The 13331-nt window shown below is 41.0% G+C and overlaps 1 protein-coding gene across 2 annotated transcripts in view; it reads left to right on the top strand.

Annotated features, from left to right (window-relative positions):
• SETD4 (SET domain containing 4) overlaps positions 1-8792 on the top strand; it is a 412601-nt gene extending 403809 nt beyond the window's left edge. For both annotated transcript variants that reach the window (XR_010943838.1, XR_010943837.1), the window contains one exon: positions 8669-8792. The gene's annotated coding sequence lies outside the window, so the exon portion shown is untranslated. The remainder of the gene's footprint in view (positions 1-8668) is intronic.
• The last annotated feature ends 4539 nt before the right edge of the window (positions 8793-13331 follow it).

Below are 13331 nucleotides of genomic sequence, written 5' to 3'. Positions count from 1 at the left end.
CTTCAAACACCCCAAGGGTTACTTGATGAGTAGTGTTGAAGGAGTGTTCTTCATAATGTTTAGCCTTAGTGGCTTCAAAATTATGCTAGATCCGGTCTGTGTTAACTCAAACTCTGATGTTGAACCCCCTTTCTACTTAGCTTTATTTTGTCTTTATTTCAGAAAGTCAAATGGATGTTGCTTAGCTGATAAAAATAACTCTTGATAGACTCACTGAAAATTATTTACAATGTGCTAAAATGACATTTTAAATATCTATGGAAAACACTCAAAAATAGCACAAAAATATCAAAACCTCACATTTTGAGAGAGGGTAGAGTACATGAGTTTTTTAAGTGTTGTTTAATAGTGTTTTTAGTCTCTTATTTTAAGAGATTGACTTGAAAAAAAAATCTGGAGATTTAATGTGATGTTGAAATTTACCTGTCACTATAAAAGAACGACTTGGATGACCCAGCCATCCCACTCCTAGGTGTTTACCCTAGAGAGATGAAAACTTAGGCTCACGCAACAACTTACACGTGAATGTTTATGCCGCTCTATTAATAATCACTAAGATGTGGAAATAAACCAGATGTCCTTTACCAGGTGAATGGTTAAACCAACTGTGGTACATCAGTACCAGGGAATACTATTTAGTAATGAAAAGAAACAGACAATAACTTTGATGATGATTCTCAAAGATGCTATGCTGAGTGAAAAACAGCCAGTTTCAGACAGCTGAATACTGTATGGTTCCATTGAGATGACGTTTTCCAAAAAGGTCAGAATAGACCTGGAGAACAGATCCATGCTTGCAGGTGCTGTGAGGTGGGGAGAGGGAGAAAGAATGTGTCCATTAAGGGAATGTTTTAGGTGATGGAACTGGACAGTACGCTGATTGGGGTGGTGGTTAGGCCAGTCTGTACGTATGAAAATTCATAGACCTGTACACCAAAGGGGAAAAAGTTGACTTTACCATATAATTTAAAAATGAAAAGATTGCTTATACCTTGACTTATTTTTAGATTTGGAAACAGCTGCACTCAGATGATCATTCTGTAAAAACAGGTGTTCCATACCGTAGATGGAAAGGTAGCTACTAGCACTCACATGGATGGGTTCTAGAAGAAGCCCTGTAGTTCAGTAGTTTAGTAGGAAGTTACTTGTGTCTTACTCTCCAATGACTTGAGCATAACCTGCAAGTCCCCCAGTAATTATTATGAACAAGTTGGTATTCTCAGTCATAAGACAGCACCTTTGAATGCTTTATAATTCATAGCATTTTCCCATTTTAGTATTGCCAAGTAGGTAGGGCAGGAATTCTCATCAGAGTTTTGTAGATGCAGGAAACTGAGGCATGGGGAAGTTAGGTAACTGGTCTCAAGTCACCAGCTGGTGAGTAGCTGGGACTGATGCCCAGAGCATTTGAATATGGACTGGTCTAACTCTAAGGATTATTTTTAAAATGCTAATTAAAAATTTAAAAACTTTGCACCAGTCTAGCTCTAGGTGATGTCTTGCAAGCTGGAAATCACTGAGACCAATTAAGACATCTTAATATGTAGTCAAAGAGCCTGGTATCACAACATGCCCCGGAAACAAACAACATACAACCTGGTCACAGGAGAGTAGTATAGGGAATTCCAAATCCTTCCTCATCTTTAAATTTGGGGCTTAGCTGGAGACCTTTGCTAAATGTCTTGAATCTACATTGTCTTACTTTGAAAAAGAGAAAGCAATAAATCGAGGATTTAGCTCTCTGTAACAGAAACGTGGGATGCCAGGGAAACAGATGCAGTGCAGGGAGAAAGTGGACCTTACTGACATTTTAAAGGGACAGATGTGGAAAACGAAGGGGTTTCTGCTGGACCCTGTGTGCTCACAGCTCATGCAGTGGGCACTCTGGCTTCAGCCCAGAGATGGGCTGCACCAGCCAGGAAACAGCCTGTTGCACTGTGGGTGCAGCAGCTCCCTTTCTCTAGGAGAGAGTCACTGTTTTGAGCACTTAAAATTGAACTGGAGGCCCAGGAGATTGAAAGGTGGACCTTTATTTACATCTTCTTTTCCATCCTTACAATTCCAGAGCTCTGTGCTTCTAATCTCCTACCTGCAATCTGTGTGAGGAAGGTGCTAGAAGTTCTGCAGGAGGCCTGGGAAAAAGCCAGGGTCCTGTTCATGGTGCAGAGGAAGTCTGGCTCCGTTCTGAAGAGTGGGTAGCTGACCTGAGAGCCAGTGGAAACAGAGCAAAACAAACAACAAACCAAACCTAATCCCCAAAAAAGGCACTTCCTTTCTTCTTGAGATGGGACACTGTCATCCTCATGGTTCTAAAGTCTAGAAAGGATTGCAGAACTTTTGGCATTCACTAAGTGAGTAGGTGGGAGTGTGACCCTGCACCCTCGTGTCAGGGGAGATAGAGCCTTGACTGGCCTCCTTGTTCTCCAAGCCTTAGGTATATGGGTCAGCAGCATGGCTGCCCACCGTTCTTTCATGACGACAGAGTGTCCTTTTGTGCAATTCATATTTTGCAGGGGCAGATAAGAAGACTGACTCTCTTCCTATGAGCATGATGCATGTTTTAAGTCATTTTCCATGCCAACTTCTTGTTGTGATGTGTTGGCGTGTTGATCAACAAGGAAACAAACTTAGCTGGAGCAGATCAGGGGCCACCCGTGGGTGAGAGAGGTGTCAGCTGAGAGGTGGACAACCCTCGGGTCTGGGAACAAATAGAAAGCCAGCTGATGTCCCCTGAACCTTTACTTAGATCCTCCCATCTATGTTGGAATCTCCCATTACTCCATCAGGACACCAGGAAATTTGAAAAGAAGTGAGTCTTCTTCTTGGGATCTTTCTTATTTTCATTTCTGTCCCTCCTCATCTCACTCTGTCCCTTTATCTCACCTCCCCCACCCCAGTTGTCCATTTGTTTCTCTTCCTTTGGGTCTTTCTCTGAAAATCTGCTTTTTAAATTTATCTCTTTCTTCCACTGTAGGTGGTGATTTGCATTCTGAACCCATGGTGTGCAGTAAGCCTTCTCCGAAAAAGAGTCCTCAAAAAGCTCGTAGCATAAAATGTTTCTATCTGGGAAAGAAATGTCAGAATTGTTGATAAGTTTCATGTTTATCAGCATTTTTTCAGGCTAGCGGTCCTGATGGAACCCTTCCAGCCTTTCTTCCAAGTTTCACCTCACTCCAAGTTGCTGCCACTATAGATGAGATATTTGTAATTGGATTCAGGCAGCCTGATCCGTGGAGTTATTACTGTCTGTTAGTCTACAGATTCCAAAATGATGACCTTATAAACATCGAAGCAAGATTAATTATTACAGCACTACATGAAACTTTAACTCAAAAACTGTATATTTGTTTGCTGACTCAGAGCTGAGCCTGACAGCACGAACTCAGGCCTTTCTCTTACAGAACTCCTGGGGTAGCCTCAGCTGGGCATTCTGACTGCAGCCCCTTAGCTGTCCTTGCTAACAAAGCTTTCCTCCAAATAAAGGGCTTCCCTAATTCAGCCACTTCCCTCTCAGACTGCAAGTGCCACTCTGCTCGCTGGTTCCAGCAGATGACCAGCTGTAGTGAGGGGAGACTTGTGCACAATGGTCCGCCTTCTACTCAGTTTAACATCTTTTATCTCCTTCTCCAGAAAGCATCCTTCTCTCTCTATCTTCCAAATGGTGAAAGTATCAGCTTTCCCTATTCGTGGGGAAAATATTACACCAAGATTCGAGTTTCTCTATGCATTGACATTTGGGAAAATATGAAAAATGATTACAATACAGTATTGTTTCACTGTACACAATTTATTTATAGTTGGCATTCAGTGCCCCAGTGGTTCTGGGGTGGGACTTTTGCTGAAATGAATTAGAGTGGGGAATTATGCAAGGACAATCTTGTTATTTTAATAGAGCGCACATGGACAGTCAGATAATCTCAGATAACCTCTCCTATTTCTACACGTTATTGCTGTCTCCTCTGTCTGTTTTAGTCATTCCATCTCTGACCGCTCTTTGGTACACTCTTTTCTATGCTTTTTATTATTTTTAGTGCTCTTCAGTTTCTCTATCAGTCATTTTTAACGTCATGCATCCATACCGTACTGTCATCTCACTAGGATCTTAAATTCTGAGTGTTAGGAGAGAGTTAGTTCCCTGCTTTTTTTTTTTTTTTTAACATCTTTATTGGAGTATAATTGCTTTACAATGGTGTGTTAGTTTCTGCTTTATAACAAAGTGAGTCAACTATACGTATACATATATCCCCATATCTCCTCCCTCTTGTGTCTCCCTCCCACCCTCCCTATCCCACCCCTCCAGGTGGTCACAAAACACCAAGCTGATCTCCCTGTGCTATGCGGCTGCTTCCCACTAGTTCCCTGACTTTTAATGTTACTTTTCTGCTAATATATTTGGATGCCACTTTTTTATTGTGTTAAAATACACATAATTTAAAATTTACCATTTTAACCACTGTAAAGTGTACAATTCAGTGGCATTAGGTACATTCATGATGTTTTGCAACCATCATTACTGTCTCGTTCCAGAACTTTTCATCACCCCGAATGGAAACCTCGAACCCCTTAAGCAGTTACTCCCATTGCCTCTTCTCCAGAACCCCTGGAAAACCCTAATCTGTTCTCTGTCTTTATAGATTTGTCTGTTCTGGACATTTCATATCAATGGACTCATACAATACGGTCTTTTTCTAATTTTCTTTTATTGAAGTATAGTTGATTTACAATGTTGTGCTAAATTCTGCCATATAGCAAGGTCACTCAGTTATACACATATATACATTCTTTTTCCCATTCTTTTCTGTTACGGTTTATCACAGGATATTGAATATAGTTCCCTGTGCTACACAGTAGGGACTTGTTTATCCATTCTATATATAACACTGATAGTTTGCATCTACCAACCCCAAACTCCCACTCCATCCCTCCCTCCACACCCCTCCCCCTTGGCAACTACAAGTCTGTTCTCTATGTCTGTGAGTCTGTTTCTGTTTCATAGGTAAGTTCATTTGTGTCATATTTTAGATTCCACATATAAATCATGTCATATGCTATTTGTCTTTCTCTTTATAACTTACTTAGTATGATCATCTCTAGTTTACAATATGGCTTTTGCATCTGGTTTCTTTGACTTAGCATAGTGTTTCCAATGTTCATCCACGTTGCATGTTGCAGCAGACATTAGTACTTCCTTTTTTTAAAATGATATTCTTTTTATTTTATTTATTTATTTTTTTTCCTGTACGTGGGCCTCTCACTGTTGTGGCCTCTCCTGTTGTGGAGCAACAGGCTCCGGATGCGCAGGCTCAGCGGCCATGGCTCACGGGCGCAGCTGCTCTGCTGCATGTGGGATTTTCCCGGACCGGGGCACGAACCCGTGTCCCCTGCATCGGCAGGCGGACTCTCAACCACTGAGCCACCAGGGAAGCCCTAAAATGATATTCTTAAATTAACTTTTTTTTCTTTAATGAGTATAATTATGTTGCTTCAGTGTTCAGAGGATGGAAGACTCCTACGTGAGGACATTTTCTCATCATTCACATGACCAGGTACAGCACTGGGCAGTATTTGATTTTACTCGATACTTGAGCTATCATAATCCGTTCGTGCATGGCCCTCTCCCATTTTACTTATTCATTTATTAATGATACGTTACAGGCATCAATCGTCTGCACAAGAACTAGAATACTGCCAATAATGTTCATTGACATCCGTCCTCCCCCCTCCTCCTGAGAAGTCAACACTAACTGGCATTGGGATTTTATAATGCTGCTCCTTCCTTGTTTCATTACTACAGTTTCATTACTACGATGTTTGACACGGCCTCCATACCTGTGGGTTCCGCACCTGCAGATTCAACAAACCGCGGATAGAAAATATTCTTCAGTTAACTTTTTAGTTGAAGCACATTCTATTGCTGACTCAGGACTCATGAGCCCTGTGTTCTCTGCAAATCTCTATCTTTCTAGTCTATTTCTTTCCAAAGCATAGCTTGGAATTTATCCTTGGGATCTTTCGTTTTGTTAATGAGGTGATGGTGATGATAATGATGAGGATGGTGATGATAACACACACCTTCTTTTGAGTATCTACCATGATGATGGTGGTACGCACCTTCTTTTGAGCATCTACCATGTAACCATAACAGTGCTGGGAACTTTACACACAGTGTCAAACTAATCCACAGAGAAGTCATGTTAATGAGAATTTCATACTCATGTGGCAAAAGGGGAAGCTGAGGTGTGGATGAGTTAAGACCTCATCTGCGATTGAGAAGCAGAGTTGGATTTGTGCCCAGGACCTTCTGTTTCACAGCCCACCTCCTCCCAGGCTCTTGACTTTTCTTGCTTTTTTCAAGCTGCTCCAGGTCATAGAATAAACTAAGAGGAACCTAGTTTTCCATCTGGTCTGAAGCCCTTGGGAAGTGGGCTGAGTCAGGTTCTCCAGTGGATCACAGTGACGTTGGAACTATCAATAACTTTGATGACTTGATGCTTTATGAGGACACTGTCCATAGTCCAGCTGTCTGGTTTCTTCCTTGCACTAGGTCCTCCCCTGAGCATTCTTGCCTCTACGCATTCTGCGCATTCTTTCTCCTGCCCTTACAGTCCGATCTGTCTTCCTTGCAAAGACAAGCTGAATCCAGTTCCCTCTGTAAAGCTGTCTCCTTCTACTTTAACCAATTCTCATCTCCTTTCTCATGACTCTGATAATGTCCTTATCATACACGATCAGATGACTAATATGGTTTTGTGTGCCCATCTTGCCTCCCCAGGAGACGAAATGCTACTTCAGATCTTAGCCTTCACTAACAAGTCTTCAGTAGATCCCTCACTCTCCCCCCTCCCCAATCCAGCTTTTAGTTCAAGTTTAGACATAGAGTTATACTTTGACATACTTATTGGGAATAACTGGTCAAATAGTAGAATTCTAGCCCATACTCTCTCCTCTGTACCAAAGTAGACCAAAGACAGGAATTTAAATACGCAAAGATACAAACATAATGTGGGTTTGGAGAGGAGCTATACTAGAATGAATCTTAGAGAAAGTAGTTTTGGGGACTCAGGAGAAGATTGTTTGATGGTTAGTGTTGAGGATGATCTGCGATGTTTGACACGGCCACTTAGCAGGCAGTTGGGGGCAGATACCTGGGGCAGGTACATGCTATTGTATCTTTATTGGGAACCTCTGTTTTCTTGCTAAAATAATTGGACATATATATTGTGTTCCTCCAAACACAGTTTGGGGGATGTTGGTTTAAAGTCGTGTAACCCGATTGCTTCTTTTTTTTTTATAAAATTTTTTTTATTGAAGTACAATTGATTTACAGTTCTGTGCCAATCTCTGTTGCACAACAAAGTAACTCAGTTATACACTCCAACCTGATTGCTTCTGAAGCATGAATTTAGTACTGGAGCTATACTCCTCTAAAGTAGAAGCCTTTCCTGTTTTGGTTAATTTGATATTTATGGAGGAAGCTCATTAACTCTTTGAGGACTTAAGGAGATATTCTATTTGGGTTGGGCATGGACAGATGCCAGCAAAACCTCAGTGGCTTAACACAGTAAGAGTTTATTATTATTCCACATGGCTTTGTGGAAGGGCAGTGGGGCTCTGCTCCAAACAGGCATTCCACACCCTCAGTAGTGGTCTTAAAAAGTCCCCTCCCCACCGACTCCAGCCATGCACACACGTTCTTTGACACTCCTCTGATGGAGAGATGGTATCTGTGTCCCCTCTCCTTGAACCTGGGCCAGCTTATTGATACTTCAGCTAATAGCGTATACCTGATGTAATATGTGTGCCTTCCAAGCTGGCTTCAAAAGACCATGTAGTTTCTGCCTTCTTTGCTGGAGCCCTGGGCCACCATGTATGAAATCTGACTGCCTTGATGTTGCCGTTTGTGAGCAAGTCCCCACCACTTAGAGAGTCTACAGTGGGCACTCAAGGTGGCACTCAAGGTGGCAGTCTTAGCCTTTGAATCATCACCAGATATGTGAATGAACAAGCCTTCAGATGATTCTAGACATTAGCCATTGACTTCCCAACCTCAGATATAATGGAGCATTGACAAGTCATCCTCTTTTTACCCTGTTCAAATTCTTGACCCACAGCATCCATGAATGTAAATCAATGCTTTTTTTAAGCTGCTCAGCTCTTCTTCAGCATGGTAACTAGAATACCACCTATGACACCATCACAAGGGGCTCAGGACTTACCTTGATAGTGTAAGAGATGACAGGAGAGCTGAGCAACAGCAGTGACATGTTTTAGCCTGGAAGTGACATGCCTCATATTTCATTAGCCATGACTAGTGACATGGCCAAACTTAATTCCAAGGATATGGAGAAGTGTAATGAAGATGTCACTAGAAATAGACAAGAACTAGAAATTGGTGAACATCAGTAACATCCACCTCCATAGCTGATAACCTCATGCCTCCTGCTATGGACTGATTGTGTGCCCCCCACATTCATATGTTGAAGCCCTAACCTCCAACGTGATGGTATTCAGAGGTGGGGGCTTTGGGAGGTCATTAGGTTTAGATGAGGTCATGAGGACGTGGCCTTTATGGTAGGATTAGTGACCTTATTAAAAGAGACTCTAAAGAACTTGCTTTCTCCCTTTCTCCTTCTCTCCCTCTCTCTCTCCCTGCCCTGTGAGGACACAGCAGGAAGGCAGCTGTCTACAATCCAGGAACAGAGCTCCCACCAGAAATTGACCATGCTGGCTCCTTGATCTTGGACTTCTAGACTCGAGAGCTGTGAGAAAATAAAGTTTTATTGTTCAAGCCACTCACTCTAGGTATTTTGTTATGGCACTGAAGCTGACTAAGACATTCCCACACTGCAGATATATTCAAAGACTTATTTCCTAAGTACCCAAGCTGCACAGTGAGTTTGCTGGAGTTTTACACAGCAAAACTATAGACCTCTATATGGTTTATGCTTCCTACTCGTGACACTATTTTATCTGAGGGATGTACACTCCATGCCATGGCACATGTGTTTACAGGTAGGACTCAAATACACACTTCACATTTCTCTGACTTCCTATGTACATTGATGTGCTTGATGAGTTTAGAGAGTCCTAACATTTTGGCAAGTGACATGATTTCAACAGATCGATAAATTATGATTTGCGTGCAGCAACTGTCAGCACACAAGAACACCATGACATTCTTCTGTGAGAAGCAGAGTCATGCTCAGCTCCTTCTGGAGGCAGGAACATCTCTACCTACATTCCATTCCCATCCAGTCTCATCGGTCACATCCCTCTAGGCAAAAGAAAAAAAATGCTTTGTGTGCTTAGATAAACCAGGTGAATTTGGGACGCTCGCAATAGTCACCATCAGTGCTGATTGGCCTTGTGAGTCGTCGTTAACGTATGATATTTCAAAGGGAAAAAAATCACATTAAAAATGACCCAGCAAGTGGTGAATTGTACCAAACTATAATTTCGGGTACTTGTGATTCACCAGTGATTTCCTGTGTTTGGAACAATGTTATAAATTTCTCAGAGGCTAACGGATGATTAGGAAAGGATTTGCTGTGCTTTGTTTTATTGTAGATAACAGGCCACAGAAATATGATTTTAGTGGGTACTAATGGACTGAGTCCCTTCAAAGGATTAATAAGATTGTTGCCTTTTGGATTGTCTTTAGACGACTGAGATGCTGAGTGCCATTTTTAAAGGAGGAACTCTTCGCTTACAACAGCATTTTATTTTGACGACCAGGTGAATCCTGGGGAGGTCTGTCTGGAGCATCACACGGCGCACACAAGCCGACGTTCTCTCCCCGCTCTGCCTAGCAGAGCTCTGTTACCAAAATCAACGATTAATGGTTGAAAGAGTCTGAAAAATGGCTATCCCTTTGACCTTTCTAAGGTTTGTCATTTAGTTGACATACCCATTACCTCAAAAATCAAATGTGTTTGTCTAAACATTATTCTGATGTTTACTTTGGGCACTAAAGGGCAGACAGCTGACCACGGACCCGCTGACAGTGATCAATTCAGCCTCGAATCTTGTCACTTTCCCTGTTTATTCTGCTATCAATCTCCCCTTTGCCTGCCACGTGGCCACTTTCTGCTGCTCAGGCGCTTTTAAAACTAACAATAATCCAATTTAGAATTGATCAATGAAAATGTGTAGTCAGTAAGCAAAATGACAAAGTCTGCATGTAACCGCTGGCCACAGTCAGGAGTTTATTTATTTTTTTATTTTTTATTTTTGCGGTACGTGGGCCTTTCCCGTTGCGGAGCACAGGCTCCGGACGCGCAGGCTCAGCGGCCATGGCTCACGGGCCCAGCCCCTCCGCGGCATGTGGGATCCTCCCGGACCGGGGCAGGAACCCGTGTCCCCTGCATCGGCAGGCGGACTCTCAACCACTGCGCCACCAGGGAAGCCCAGGAGTTTATTTTATATGGATGGGGCTGAAGGCAAATTTTAATTAATTAATTAAATGGTAACAACATTTGAGCTTCTTCCCTGTTTTTTTTTTTTTTCGAGTCAGATCCTCTAAGTTTTACTGTCTTAGAAATGGGGGAAGTGGGCCCGTTGACTCCCTGCTAGAACCAGTATGTTCTGGAACAGTGCTGCCCCGTGGGCCTTTCTGTGATGGTGGGAATGGTCTAGACCTGTGTTGTCCGAGGTGGCAGCCACCAGACACCTCTGGCTGAACTTGAACTATGGCTTGTGCAAAAGAGGAACTGTATTTTAAGTTTTATTTAATTTTAATAAATTTAAAGTTAACGTTAAATGGCTTTATGTGGCTAGTGGCTACAATTCTGGATGGTGCAATTCCAGAATGTTGACATTTTTTATGATGAGATGAGGTCTGCTGATGTGGTTTGGATGTCATACTGTCTAGACACTGTGTATCAGGAGGTCACAGTTTCTGGCCTGATCCAACACGGCTACAAACCAGGCAAGAGAAGTTCAGGGAGATATTCAAGTCTTCCTTGTGTCCTAAAGGCAACGTCATGTTTGACCAGGGCTCCTTGCCTGGTCCATGGGAGCAGGGCTCCCAAGAGGGCCTGGAAGCTGCTCTGCATGGCTGGCTACTCCCCAGCAGAGGGGAGAGCTCCAGCAAGAGAAGGTGCAGGACTGGTGCAGGAAGGCTCCTAAAAGTCCCCCAAGGCAAGCCCCGTTCTCGGCGGCATCCCAGGTCTGGTGTCCGAGACAGAAGGGTGCATTTCGTTCCCAGTGCCAAGTGGCTCCTGGGTTCTGGATGTGACCAGGGAGCCACTGTTTTCTGGCTCCCAGATTGTCTGGGCTCTTGGGCCTGCATCCCTTCTTTCCCTCAACCTCAAACTCCATTTTTGCCAAATCCAACAGTGGGGAGTCATTTGATGAATTTATTAGAGCAATTTGAAAAATCATTTCTTAAAATTATCTGCAAATGTTACGTTCAATGAGCAAACAGTTTAAAAACTAATTGCTAATGAGATTAGAAGAACATATAATATTGGGGGGTCTTTTTAAAAACATGAAATCAACTTAGCTTTTATCTCTAGGCAGATATATATCAAAACCTAAATTAGAATTTTTAAAAAACTGTATCACTTATTTGAATTTCAGAGCTTATGGGAGAAGTTATGAGCAAGTAGAAACACTTTATGAGGGTTATGGGGTGATCAATGGAGATTTAAAATGCTTTACCAGGTCTTCCCTGGTGGCGCAGTGGTTGAGAGTCTGCCTGCCGATGCAGGGGACGCGGGTTCGTGCCCCGGTCCGGGAAGATCCCACATGCCGCAAAGCGGCTGGGCCCGTGAGCCATGGCCGCTGAGCCTGCGCGTCCGGAGCCTGCGCGTCCGGAGCCTGTACTCTGCAACGGGAGAGGCCACAACAGTGAGAGGACCGTGTACCGGTAAAAAAAAAACCACAATAATATAAAATAAAATAAAATGCTGTACCAGATAACTATTGTCTTAGAAAGAAAGTGGTCTGGGTATTCTCTTGAAGGAGATTCTAAATTTGTAATTCTTGTGTTATTTACGTACTGACAACAAAAAAAATTAAAAACAAAAGCCAGTTTTTATTTTAAAAAAATGGAAAAAATTTATTTCCTGAAAATTTTCAGTAGGAAAAAAGTTTAATTGGGGGCATTTAAAAATTAGTTTTTAATGAAGCTTTATGTGACAAACTGTAAGAGTTTGACAGTGACAACAAAAGGATATCTTATAATTAAAACAAACAAATATCTGTCCATCTGTCTATTATCTATCTATTTCATCCATGGTTTCACTATCCAAAGACAGACACTGTGAATATTTTTTTGTATTTATATCTAATCTTTATTCTATTTGTTTTCATTCTAAACGGAAAGATCATGTATATACTATTTCTATCCTACTCTTTTTTCATTTAACATTGTAATGCTTATATTTTTCATAGATTGCATATTCTTTAAAAATATAATTTTTAAAAGTTACATTATAATTAATGAAGTGAATATACACAATTTATGTAAAAACTGTGTTTGTATCTGGTATTTAGATTACTTCTGATTTTTTTTCTTTTCCTTTTATAAATAGTGCTTCTGAATATTGAGAATTATTTTCTTAGGCTCTATTCTCAAAAGTGGACTTACTGAGTTAGAGTATAAACATTGCAAGGCTCTTTGCCAAATTGCTTTCCAAAAGGATTATACCAAAATATCAGCAATATTCGAGAGTACCTTTTTCACAGTCCCCTTATCAGCAGTGGAAATTATTATTTTTAAAAAAATCTTTGCTAATTTGATAGGGGTCAAAGGTTACTTCATTGTTGTTTTAATGCCCCATTCCTTGATTACTAGTGAAGGAAAACATTTTCCACACATTTGTTGATTAGTTATATTTCCTTTTTGGAAATTGCCTATTCACATCCTCTGTCAATTTATCCATTGGAGCTTCAGTATTTTAAAATTCAATTTGATTAAGCTTTTTATATATATAATGATATTAATACTTTGTTTAGATAGTATTTCCTGTGACTGTTTTTCCCCAAATATGATGTTTGCCTTTTAATTTTGTTCTATTTATTTATTTTGATTGAAGAGAAGCTTAAAATTTAAACTTAGTAACGTATAATAATGTTTTCATCTTACTTTTAGTAAATTGTACCTCCTCCAATGATGGTAAATTAAAAAAGTTTTTTCTTCTTGATTTCTTACGTATTGGTATTTTATATTTAATTTTAAAGTTCCCTTGGAATTTATATTGTTTGGTGAATGATTTTAGGTGAGAATCTAAATAGATTTTTTTCATCAAATAATCAATTGTTCCAGGGGGATTTATTTAGGAAATGACTTACCCCTTTCTCATTTATTTAAAATATTTCTTTTACCA

Source organism: Pseudorca crassidens, chromosome 5 (assembly GCF_039906515.1).
Source record: "Pseudorca crassidens isolate mPseCra1 chromosome 5, mPseCra1.hap1, whole genome shotgun sequence".
Classification (NCBI taxonomy): domain Eukaryota; kingdom Metazoa; phylum Chordata; class Mammalia; order Artiodactyla; family Delphinidae; genus Pseudorca; species Pseudorca crassidens.
Note: the sequence above shows the minus strand (reverse complement) of the source record. Positions and strands in the feature narration are given on the sequence as shown.